Source organism: Paramormyrops kingsleyae, chromosome 14 (assembly GCF_048594095.1).
Source record: "Paramormyrops kingsleyae isolate MSU_618 chromosome 14, PKINGS_0.4, whole genome shotgun sequence".
Classification (NCBI taxonomy): Eukaryota; Metazoa; Chordata; class Actinopteri; order Osteoglossiformes; family Mormyridae; genus Paramormyrops; species Paramormyrops kingsleyae.
The window spans coordinates 24,539,500-24,552,834 of record NC_132810.1 but is presented as its reverse complement, the minus strand read 5'-3'; positions in this window follow the sequence as shown (position 1 = coordinate 24,552,834).

Genomic DNA, 13,335 nt, shown 5'->3' with positions numbered 1-13,335 from the left:
CTTCATTTTGTGTTAGTTTGTCATGATTTCTTCACGAAAACACGTTTTCCTATAATGTTACGTCGAACTCTTATAGGGGAAGCGCAGGTTTCATGAAATGAACTCAGAATGTCAAGTCACAATGAAATCTTCATTTTGTGTTAGTTTGTCATGATTTCTTCACGAAAACACGTTTTCCTATAATGTTACGTCGAACTCTTATAGGGGAAGCGCAGGTTTCATGAAATGAACTCAGAATGTCAAGTCACAATGAAATCTTCATTTTGTGTTAGTTTGTCATGATTTCTTCACGAAAACACGTTTTCCTATAATGTTAGGTTGAACTCTCATAGGGGAAGTGCAGGTTTCATGAAATGAACTCAGAATGTCAAGTTATAATGAAATCTTCATTTTGTGTTAGTTTGTCATGATTTCTTCACGAAAACACGTTTTCCTATAATGGTAGGTTGAACTCTCATAGGGGAAGCGCAGGTTTCATGAAATGAACTCAGAATGTCAAGTTATAATGAAATCTTCATTTTGTGTTAGTTTGTCATGATTTCTTCACGAAAACACGTTTTCCTATAATGTTACGTCGAACTCTTATAGGGGAAGCGCAGGTTTCATGAAATGAACTCAGAATGTCAAGTTACAATGAAATCTTCATTTTGTGTTAGTTTGTCATGATTTCTTCACGAAAACACGTTTTCCTATAATGTTACGTCGAACTCTTATAGGGGAAGCGCAGGTTTCATGAAATGAACTCAGAATGTCAAGTCACAATGAAATCTTCATTTTGTGTTAGTTTGTCATGATTTCTTCACGAAAACACGTTTTCCTATAATGTTACGTCGAACTCTTATAGGGGAAGCGCAGGTTTCATGAAATGAACTCAGAATGTCAAGTCACAATGAAATCTTCATTTTGTGTTAGTTTGTCATGATTTCTTCACGAAAACACGTTTTCCTATAATGTTACGTCGAACTCTTATAGGGGAAGCGCAGGTTTCATGAAATGAACTCAGAATGTCAAGTCACAATGAAATCTTCATTTTGTGTTAGTTTGTCATGATTTCTTCACGAAAACACGTTTTCCTATAATGTTAGGTCGAACTCTTATAGGGGAAGCGCAGGTTTCATGAAATGAACTCAGAATGTCAAGTTATAATGCAATCTTCATTTTGTGTTAGTTTGTCATGATTTCTTCACGAAAACACGTTTTCCTATAATGGTACGTCGAACTCTTATAGGGGAAGCGCAGGTTTCATGAAATGAACTCAGAATGTGAAGTTATAATGAAATCTTCATTTTGTGTTAGTTTGTCATGATTTCTTCACGAAAACACGTTTTCCTATAATGTTACGTCGAACTCTTATAGGGGAAGCGCAGGTTTCATGAAATGAACTCAGAATGTCAAGTTATAATGAAATCTTCATTTTGTGTTAGTTTGTCATGATTTCTTCACGAAAACACGTTTTCCTATAATGTTAGGTTGAACTCTCATAGGGGAAGTGCAGGTTTCATGAAATGAACTCAGAATGTCAAGTCACAATGAAATCTTCATTTTGTGTTAGTTTGTCATGATTTCTTCACGAAAACACGTTTTCCTATAATGTTAGGTCGAACTCTTATAGGGGAAGCGCAGGTTTCATGAAATGAACTCAGAATGTCAAGTTATAATGCAATCTTCATTTTGTGTTAGTTTGTCATGATTTCTTCACGAAAACACGTTTTCCTATAATGGTAGGTCGAACTCTTATAGGGGAAGCGCAGGTTTCATGAAATGAAATCAGAATGTCAAGTTATAATGAAATCTTCATTTTGTGTTAGTTTGTCATGATTTCTTCACGAAAACACGTTTTCCTATAATGTTACGTCGAACTCTTATAGGGGAAGCGCAGGTTTCATGAAATGAACTCAGAATGTCAAGTTATAATGCAATCTTCATTTTGTGTTAGTTTGTCATGATTTCTTCACGAAAACACGTTTTCCTATAATGTTAGGTTGAACACTCATAGGGGAAGTGCAGGTTTCATGAAATGAACTCAGAATGTCAAGTTATAATGAAATCTTCATTTTGTGTTAGTTTGTCATGATTTCTTCACGAAAACACGTTTTCCTATAATGGTAGGTTGAACTCTTATAGGGGAAGCGCAGGTTTCATGAAATGAACTCAGAATGTCAAGTTATAATGAAATCTTCATTTTGTGTTAGTTTGTCATGATTTCTTCACGAAAACACGTTTTCCTATAATGTTACGTCGAACTCTTATAGGGGAAGCGCAGGTTTCATGAAATGAACTCAGAATGTCAAGATATAATGATATCTTAATTTCTTGTTAGTTTGTCATGATTTCTTCAACAAAACACGTTTTCCTATAATGGTAGGTCGAACTCTTATAGGGGAAGCGCAGGTTTCATGAAATGAACTCAGAATGTCAAGTTATAATGAAATCTTCATTTTGTGTTAGTTTGTCATGATTTCTTCACGAAAACACGTTTTCCTATAATGTTACGTCGAACTCTTATAGGGGAAGCGCAGGTTTCATGAAATGAACTCAGAATGTGAAGTTATAATGAAATCTTCATTTTGTTTTGGTTTGTCATGATTTCTTCACGACAACACGTTTTCCAATAATGGTAGGTCGAACTCTTATAGGGGAAGCGCAGGTTTCATGAAATGAACTCAGAATGTCAAGATATAATGAAATCTTAATTTCTTGTTAGTTTGTCATGATATCTTCAAGAAAACACGTTTTCCTATAATGGTAGGTCGAACTCTTATAGGGGAAGCGCAGGTTTCATGAAATGAACTCAGAATGTCAAGTTATAATGAAATCTTCATTTTGTGTTAGTTTGTCATGATTTCTTCACGAAAACACGTTTTCCTATAATGGTAGGTCGAACTCTTATAGGGGAAGCGCAGGTTTCATGAAATGAACTCAGAATGTCAAGTTATAATGAAATCTTCATTTTGTGTTAGTTTGTCATGATTTCTTCACGAAAACACGTTTTCCTATAATGGTAGGTAGAACTCTTATAGGGGAAGCGCTGGTTTCATGAAATGAACTCAGAATGTCAAGTTATAATGAAATCTTCATTTTGTGTTAGCTTGTCATGATTTCTTCACGAAAACACGTTTTCCTATAATGTTACGTGGAACTCTTATAGGGGAAGCGCAGGTTTCATGAAATGAACTCAGAATGTCTAGTTATAATGAAATCTTAATTTCTTGTTAGTTTGTCATGATTTCTTCACGAAAACACGTTTTCCTATAATGGTAGGTTGAACTCTCAAAGGGGAAGCGCAGGTTTCATGAAATGAACTCAGAATGTCAAGTTATAATGAAATCTTCATTTTGTGTTAGTTTGTCATGATTTCTTCACGAAAACACGTTTTCCTATAATGTTACGTCGAACTCTTATAGGGGAAGCGCAGGTTTCATGAAATGAACTCAGAATGTCAAGTTATAATGCAATCTTCATTTTGTGTTAGTTTGTCATGATTTCTTCACGAAAACACGTTTTCCTATAATGGTAGGTCGAACTCTTATAGGGGAAGCGCAGGTTTCATGAAATGAACTCAGAATGTCAAGTTATAATGAAATCTTCATTTTGTGTTAGTTTGTCATGATTTCTTCACGAAAACACGTTTTCCTATAATGGTAGGTTGAACTCTTATAGGGGAAGCGCAGGTTTCATGAAATGAACTCAGAATGTCAAGTTATAATGAAATCTTCATTTTGTGTTAGTTTGTCATGATTTCTTCACGAAAACACGTTTTCCTATAATGGTACGTCGAACTCTTATAGGGGAAGCGCAGGTTTCATGAAATGAACTCAGAATGTGAAGTTATAATGAAATCTTAATTTCTTGTTAGTTTGTCATGATTTCTTCACGAAAACACGTTTTCCTATAATGGTAGGTTGAACTCTCATAGGGGAAGCGCAGGTTTCATGAAATGAACTCAGAATGTCAAGTTATAATGAAATCTTCATTTTGTGTTAGTTTGTCATGATTTCTTCACGAAAACACGTTTTCCTATAATGTTAGGTCGACCTCTTATAGGGGAAGCGCAGGTTTCATGAAATGAACTCAGAATGTCAAGTTATAATGCAATCTTCATTTTGTGTTAGTTTGTCATGATTTCTTCACGAAAACACGTTTTCCTATAATGTTAGGTTGAACACTCATAGGGGAAGTGCAGGTTTCATGAAATGAACTCAGAATGTCAAGTAATAATGAAATCTTCATTTTGTGTTAGTTTGTCATGATTTCTTCACGAAAACACGTTTTCCTATAATGGTAGGTTGAACTCTCATAGGGGAAGCGCAGGTTTCATGAAATGAACTCAGAATGTCAAGTCACAATGAAATCTTCATTTTGTGTTAGTTTGTCATGATTTCTTCACGAAAACACGTTTTCCTATAATGTTAGGTCGAACTCTTATAGGGGAAGCGCAGGTTTCATGAAATGAACTCAGAATGTCAAGTTATAATGCAATCTTCATTTTGTGTTAGTTTGTCATGATTTCTTCACGAAAACACGTTTTCCTATAATGGTACGTCGAACTCTTATAGGGGAAGCGCAGGTTTCATGAAATGAACTCAGAATGTCAAGTTATAATGCAATCTTCATTTTGTGTTAGTTTGTCATGATTTCTTCACGAAAACACGTTTTCCTATAATAGTAGGTCGAACTCTTATAGGGGAAGCGCAGGTTTCATGAAATGAACTCAGAATGTGAAGTTATAATGAAATCATCATTTTGTGTTAGTTTGTCATGATTTCTTCACGAAAACACGTTTTCCTATAATGTTAGGTTGAACTCTCATAGGGGAAGTGCAGGTTTCATGAAATGAACTCAGAATGTCAAGTTATAATGAAATCTTCATTTTGTGTTAGTTTGTCATGATTTCTTCACGAAAACACGTTTTCCTATAATGGTAGGTTGAACTCTCATAGGGGAAGCGCAGGTTTCATGAAATGAACTCAGAATGTCAAGTTATAATGAAATCTTCATTTTGTGTTAGTTTGTCATGATTTCTTCACGAAAACACGTTTTCCTATAATGTTACGTCGAACTCTTATAGGGGAAGCGCAGGTTTCATGAAATGAACTCAGAATGTCAAGTCACAATGAAATCTTCATTTTGTGTTAGTTTGTCATGATTTCTTCACGAAAACACGTTTTCCTATAATGTTACGTCGAACTCTTATAGGGGAAGCGCAGGTTTCATGAAATGAACTCAGAATGTCAAGTCACAATGAAATCTTCATTTTGTGTTAGTTTGTCATGATTTCTTCACGAAAACACGTTTTCCTATAATGTTAGGTTGAACTCTCATAGGGGAAGTGCAGGTTTCATGAAATGAACTCAGAATGTCAAGTTATAATGAAATCTTCATTTTGTGTTAGTTTGTCATGATTTCTTCACGAAAACACGTTTTCCTATAATGGTAGGTTGAACTCTCATAGGGGAAGCGCAGGTTTCATGAAATGAACTCAGAATGTCAAGTTATAATGAAATCTTCATTTTGTGTTAGTTTGTCATGATTTCTTCACGAAAACACGTTTTCCTATAATGTTACGTCGAACTCTTATAGGGGAAGCGCAGGTTTCATGAAATGAACTCAGAATGTCAAGTTACAATGAAATCTTCATTTTGTGTTAGTTTGTCATGATTTCTTCACGAAAACACGTTTTCCTATAATGTTACGTCGAACTCTTATAGGGGAAGCGCAGGTTTCATGAAATGAACTCAGAATGTCAAGTCACAATGAAATCTTCATTTTGTGTTAGTTTGTCATGATTTCTTCACGAAAACACGTTTTCCTATAATGTTACGTCGAACTCTTATAGGGGAAGCGCAGGTTTCATGAAATGAACTCAGAATGTCAAGTCACAATGAAATCTTCATTTTGTGTTAGTTTGTCATGATTTCTTCACGAAAACACGTTTTCCTATAATGTTACGTCGAACTCTTATAGGGGAAGCGCAGGTTTCATGAAATGAACTCAGAATGTCAAGTCACAATGAAATCTTCATTTTGTGTTAGTTTGTCATGATTTCTTCACGAAAACACGTTTTCCTATAATGTTAGGTCGAACTCTTATAGGGGAAGCGCAGGTTTCATGAAATGAACTCAGAATGTCAAGTTATAATGCAATCTTCATTTTGTGTTAGTTTGTCATGATTTCTTCACGAAAACACGTTTTCCTATAATGGTACGTCGAACTCTTATAGGGGAAGCGCAGGTTTCATGAAATGAACTCAGAATGTGAAGTTATAATGAAATCTTCATTTTGTGTTAGTTTGTCATGATTTCTTCACGAAAACACGTTTTCCTATAATGTTACGTCGAACTCTTATAGGGGAAGCGCAGGTTTCATGAAATGAACTCAGAATGTCAAGTTATAATGAAATCTTCATTTTGTGTTAGTTTGTCATGATTTCTTCACGAAAACACGTTTTCCTATAATGTTAGGTTGAACTCTCATAGGGGAAGTGCAGGTTTCATGAAATGAACTCAGAATGTCAAGTCACAATGAAATCTTCATTTTGTGTTAGTTTGTCATGATTTCTTCACGAAAACACGTTTTCCTATAATGTTAGGTCGAACTCTTATAGGGGAAGCGCAGGTTTCATGAAATGAACTCAGAATGTCAAGTTATAATGCAATCTTCATTTTGTGTTAGTTTGTCATGATTTCTTCACGAAAACACGTTTTCCTATAATGGTAGGTCGAACTCTTATAGGGGAAGCGCAGGTTTCATGAAATGAAATCAGAATGTCAAGTTATAATGAAATCTTCATTTTGTGTTAGTTTGTCATGATTTCTTCACGAAAACACGTTTTCCTATAATGTTACGTCGAACTCTTATAGGGGAAGCGCAGGTTTCATGAAATGAACTCAGAATGTCAAGTTATAATGCAATCTTCATTTTGTGTTAGTTTGTCATGATTTCTTCACGAAAACACGTTTTCCTATAATGTTAGGTTGAACACTCATAGGGGAAGTGCAGGTTTCATGAAATGAACTCAGAATGTCAAGTAATAATGAAATCTTCATTTTGTGTTAGTTTGTCATGATTTCTTCACGAAAACACGTTTTCCTATAATGGTAGGTTGAACTCTCATAGGGGAAGCGCAGGTTTCATGAAATGAACTCAGAATGTCAAGTTATAATGAAATCTTCATTTTGTGTTAGTTTGTCATGATTTCTTCACGAAAACACGTTTTCCTATAATGTTACGTCGAACTCTTATAGGGGAAGCGCAGGTTTCATGAAATGAACTCAGAATGTCAAGTCACAATGAAATCTTCATTTTGTGTTAGTTTGTCATGATTTCTTCACGAAAACACGTTTTCCTATAATGTTACGTCGAACTCTTATAGGGGAAGCGCAGGTTTCATGAAATGAACTCAGAATGTCAAGTCACAATGAAATCTTCATTTTGTGTTAGTTTGTCATGATTTCTTCACGAAAACACGTTTTCCTATAATGTTAGGTCGAACTCTTATAGGGGAAGCGCAGGTTTCATGAAATGAACTCAGAATGTCAAGTTATAATGCAATCTTCATTTTGTGTTAGTTTGTCATGATTTCTTCACGAAAACACGTTTTCCTATAATGGTACGTCGAACTCTTATAGGGGAAGCGCAGGTTTCATGAAATGAACTCAGAATGTCAAGTTATAATGCAATCTTCATTTTGTGTTAGTTTGTCATGATTTCTTCACGAAAACACGTTTTCCTATAATGGTAGGTCGAACTCTTATAGGGGAAGCGCAGGTTTCATGAAATGAACTCAGAATGTCAAGTTATAATGAAATCTTCATTTTGTGTTAGTTTGTCATGATTTCTTCACGAAAACACGTTTTCCTATAATGTTAGGTTGAACTCTCATAGGGGAAGTGCAGGTTTCATGAAATGAACTCAGAATGTCAAGTTATAATGAAATCTTCATTTTGTGTTAGTTTGTCATGATTTCTTCACGAAAACACGTTTTCCTATAATGGTAGGTTGAACTCTCATAGGGGAAGCGCAGGTTTCATGAAATGAACTCAGAATGTCAAGTTATAATGAAATCTTCATTTTGTGTTAGTTTGTCATGATTTCTTCACGAAAACACGTTTTCCTATAATGTTACGTCGAACTCTTATAGGGGAAGCGCAGGTTTCATGAAATGAACTCAGAATGTCAAGTCACAATGAAATCTTCATTTTGTGTTAGTTTGTCATGATTTCTTCACGAAAACACGTTTTCCTATAATGTTAGGTTGAACTCTCATAGGGGAAGCGCAGGTTTCATGAAATGAACTCAGAATGTCAAGTTATAATGAAATCTTCATTTTGTGTTAGTTTGTCATGATTTCTTCACGAAAACACGTTTTCCTATAATGTTACGTCGAACTCTTATAGGGGAAGCGCAGGTTTCATGAAATGAACTCAGAATGTCAAGTCACAATGAAATCTTCATTTTTTGTTAGTTTGTCATGATTTCTTCACGAAAACACGTTTTCCTATAATGTTACGTCGAACTCTTATAGGGGAAGCGCAGGTTTCATGAAATGAACTCAGAGTGTCAAGTCACAATGAAATCTTCATTTTGTGTTAGTTTGTCATGATTTCTTCACGAAAACACGTTTTCCTATAATGTTAGGTCGAACTCTTATAGGGGAAGCGCAGGTTTCATGAAATGAACTCAGAATGTCAAGTTATAATGCAATCTTCATTTTGTGTTAGTTTGTCATGATTTCTTCACGAAAACACGTTTTCCTATAATGGTACGTCGAACTCTTATAGGGGAAGCGCAGGTTTCATGAAATGAACTCAGAATGTCAAGTTGTAATGCAATCTTCATTTTGTGTTAGTTTGTCATGATTTCTTCACGAAAACACGTTTTCCTATAATGGTAGGTCGAACTCTTATAGGGGAAGCGCAGGTTTCATGAAATGAACTCAGAATGTCAAGTTATAATGAAATCTTCATTTTGTGTTAGTTTGTCATGATTTCTTCACGAAAACACGTTTTCCTATAATGTTAGGTTGAACTCTCATAGGGGAAGTGCAGGTTTCATGAAATGAACTCAGAATGTCAAGTTATAATGAAATCTTCATTTTGTGTTAGTTTGTCATGATTTCTTCACGAAAACACGTTTTCCTATAATGGTAGGTTGAACTCTCATAGGGGAAGCGCAGGTTTCATGAAATGAACTCAGAATGTCAAGTTATAATGAAATCTTCATTTTGTGTTAGTTTGTCATGATTTCTTCACGAAAACACGTTTTCCTATAATGTTACGTCGAACTCTTATAGGGGAAGCGCAGGTTTCATGAAATGAACTCAGAATGTCAAGTCACAATGAAATCTTCATTTTGTGTTAGTTTGTCATGATTTCTTCACGAAAACACGTTTTCCTATAATGTTAGGTTGAACTCTTATAGGGGAAGCGCAGGTTTCATGAAATGAACTCAGAATGTCAAGTCACAATGAAATCTTCATTTTGTGTTAGTTTGTCATGATTTCTTCACGAAAACACGTTTTCCTATAATGTTAGGTAGAACTCTTATAGAGGAAGCGCAGGTTTCATGAAATGAACTCAGAATGTCAAGTTATAATGCAATCTTCATTTTGTGTTAGTTTGTCATGATTTCTTCACGAAAACACGTTTTCCTATAATGTTAGGTTGAACACTCATAGGGGAAGTGCAGGTTTCATGAAATGAACTCAGAATGTCAAGTAATAATGAAATCTTCATTTTGTGTTAGTTTGTCATGATTTCTTCACGAAAACACGTTTTCCTATAATGTTAGGTTGAACTCTCATAGGGGAAGTGCAGGTTTCATGAAATGAACTCAGAATGTCAAGTCACAATGAAATCTTCATTTTGTGTTAGTTTGTCATGATTTCTTCACGAAAACACGTTTTCCTATAATGTTAGGTCGAACTCTTATAGGGGAAGCGCAGGTTTCATGAAATGAACTCAGAATGTCAAGTTATAATGCAATCTTCATTTTGTGTTAGTTTGTCATGATTTCTTCACGAAAACACGTTTTCCTATAATGGTAGGTCGAACTCTTATAGGGGAAGCGCAGGTTTCATGAAATGAAATCAGAATGTCAAGTTATAATGAAATCTTCATTTTGTGTTAGTTTGTCATGATTTCTTCACGAAAACACGTTTTCCTATAATGTTACGTCGAACTCTTATAGGGGAAGCGCAGGTTTCATGAAATGAACTCAGAATGTCAAGTTATAATGCAATCTTCATTTTGTGTTAGTTTGTCATGATTTCTTCACGAAAACACGTTTTCCTATAATGTTAGGTTGAACACTCATAGGGGAAGTGCAGGTTTCATGAAATGAACTCAGAATGTCAAGTAATAATGAAATCTTCATTTTGTGTTAGTTTGTCATGATTTCTTCACGAAAACACGTTTTCCTATAATGGTAGGTTGAACTCTCATAGGGGAAGCGCAGGTTTCATGAAATGAACTCAGAATGTCAAGTTATAATGAAATCTTCATTTTGTGTTAGTTTGTCATGATTTCTTCACGAAAACACGTTTTCCTATAATGTTACGTCGAACTCTTATAGGGGAAGCGCAGGTTTCATGAAATGAACTCAGAATGTCAAGTCACAATGAAATCTTCATTTTGTGTTAGTTTGTCATGATTTCTTCACGAAAACACGTTTTCCTATAATGTTACGTCGAACTCTTATAGGGGAAGCGCAGGTTTCATGAAATGAACTCAGAATGTCAAGTCACAATGAAATCTTCATTTTGTGTTAGTTTGTCATGATTTCTTCACGAAAACACGTTTTCCTATAATGTTAGGTCGAACTCTTATAGGGGAAGCGCAGGTTTCATGAAATGAACTCAGAATGTCAAGTTATAATGCAATCTTCATTTTGTGTTAGTTTGTCATGATTTCTTCACGAAAACACGTTTTCCTATAATGGTACGTCGAACTCTTATAGGGGAAGCGCAGGTTTCATGAAATGAACTCAGAATGTCAAGTTATAATGCAATCTTCATTTTGTGTTAGTTTGTCATGATTTCTTCGCGAAAACACGTTTTCCTATAATGGTAGGTCGAACTCTTATAGGGGAAGCGCAGGTTTCATGAAATGAACTCAGAATGTCAAGTTATAATGAAATCTTCATTTTGTGTTAGTTTGTCATTATTTCTTCACGAAAACACGTTTTCCTATAATGTTAGGTTGAACTCTCATAGGGGAAGTGCAGGTTTCATGAAATGAACTCAGAATGTCAAGTTATAATGAAATCTTCATTTTGTGTTAGTTTGTCATGATTTCTTCACGAAAACACGTTTTCCTATAATGGTAGGTTGAACTCTCATAGGGGAAGCGCAGGTTTCATGAAATGAACTCAGAATGTCAAGTTATAATGAAATCTTCATTTTGTGTTAGTTTGTCATGATTTCTTCACGAAAACACGTTTTCCTATAATGTTACGTCGAACTCTTATAGGGGAAGCGCAGGTTTCATGAAATGAACTCAGAATGTCAAGTTATAATGAAATCTTCATTTTGTGTTAGTTTGTCATGATTTCTTCACGAAAACACGTTTTCCTATAATGTTACGTCGAACTCTTATAGGGGAAGCGCAGGTTTCATGAAATGAACTCAGAATGTGAAGTTATAATGAAATCTTAATTTCTTGTTAGTTTGTCATGATTTCTTCACGAAAACACGTTTTCCTATAATGTTAGGTTGAACACTCATAGGGGAAGTGCAGGTTTCATGAAATGAACTCAGAATGTCAAGTAATAATGAAATCTTCATTTTGTGTTAGTTTGTCATGATTTCTTCACGAAAACACGTTTTCCTATAATGGTAGGTTGAACTCTCATAGGGGAAGCGCAGGTTTCATGAAATGAACTCAGAATGTCAAGTTATAATGAAATCTTCATTTTGTGTTAGTTTGTCATGATTTCTTCACGAAAACACGTTTTCCTATAATGTTACGTCGAACTCTTATAGGGGAAGCGCAGGTTTCATGAAATGAACTCAGAATGTCAAGTCACAATGAAATCTTCATTTTGTGTTAGTTTGTCATGATTTCTTCACGAAAACACGTTTTCCTATAATGTTACGTCGAACTCTTATAGGGGAAGCGCAGGTTTCATGAAATGAACTCAGAATGTCAAGTCACAATGAAATCTTCATTTTGTGTTAGTTTGTCATGATTTCTTCACGAAAACACGTTTTCCTATAATGTTAGGTCGAACTCTTATAGGGGAAGCGCAGGTTTCATGAAATGAACTCAGAATGTCAAGTTATAATGCAATCTTCATTTTGTGTTAGTTTGTCATGATTTCTTCACGAAAACACGTTTTCCTATAATGGTAGGTTGAACACTCATAGGGGAAGTGCAGGTTTCATGAAATGAACTCAGAATGTCAAGTTATAATGAAATCTTCATTTTGTGTTAGTTTGTCATGATTTCTTCACGAAAACACGTTTTCCTATAATGTTAGGTTGAACTCTCATAGGGGAAGTGCAGGTTTCATGAAATGAACTCAGAATGTCAAGTTATAATGAAATCTTCATTTTGTGTTAGTTTGTCATGATTTCTTCACGAAAACACGTTTTCCTATAATGGTAGGTTGAACTCTCATAGGGGAAGCGCAGGTTTCATGAAATGAACTCAGAATGTCAAGTTATAATGAAATCTTCATTTTGTGTTAGTTTGTCATGATTTCTTCACGAAAACACGTTTTCCTATAATGTTACGTCGAACTCTTATAGGGGAAGCGCAGGTTTCATGAAATGAACTCAGAATGTCAAGTTATAATGAAATCTTCATTTTGTGTTAGTTTGTCATGATTTCTTCACGAAAACACGTTTTCCTATAATGTTACGTCGAACTCTTATAGGGGAAGCGCAGGTTTCATGAAATGAACTCAGAATGTCAAGTCACAATGAAATCTTCATTTTGTGTTAGTTTGTCATGATTTCTTCACGAAAACACGTTTTCCTATAATGTTAGGTTGAACTCTCATAGGGGAAGCGCAGGTTTCATGAAATGAACTCAGAATGTCAAGTTATAATGAAATCTTCATTTTGTGTTAGTTTGTCATGATTTCTTCACGAAAACACGTTTTCCTATAATGTTACGTCGAACTCTTATAGGGGAAGCGCAGGTTTCATGAAATGAACTCAGAATGTCAAGTCACAATGAAATCTTCATTTTGTGTTAGTTTCTCATGATTTCTTCACGAAAACACGTTTTCCTATAATGTTAGGTCGAACTCTTATAGAGGAAGCGCAGGTTTCATGAAATGAACTCAGAATGTCAAGTTATAATGCAATCTTCATTTTGTGTTAGTTTGTCA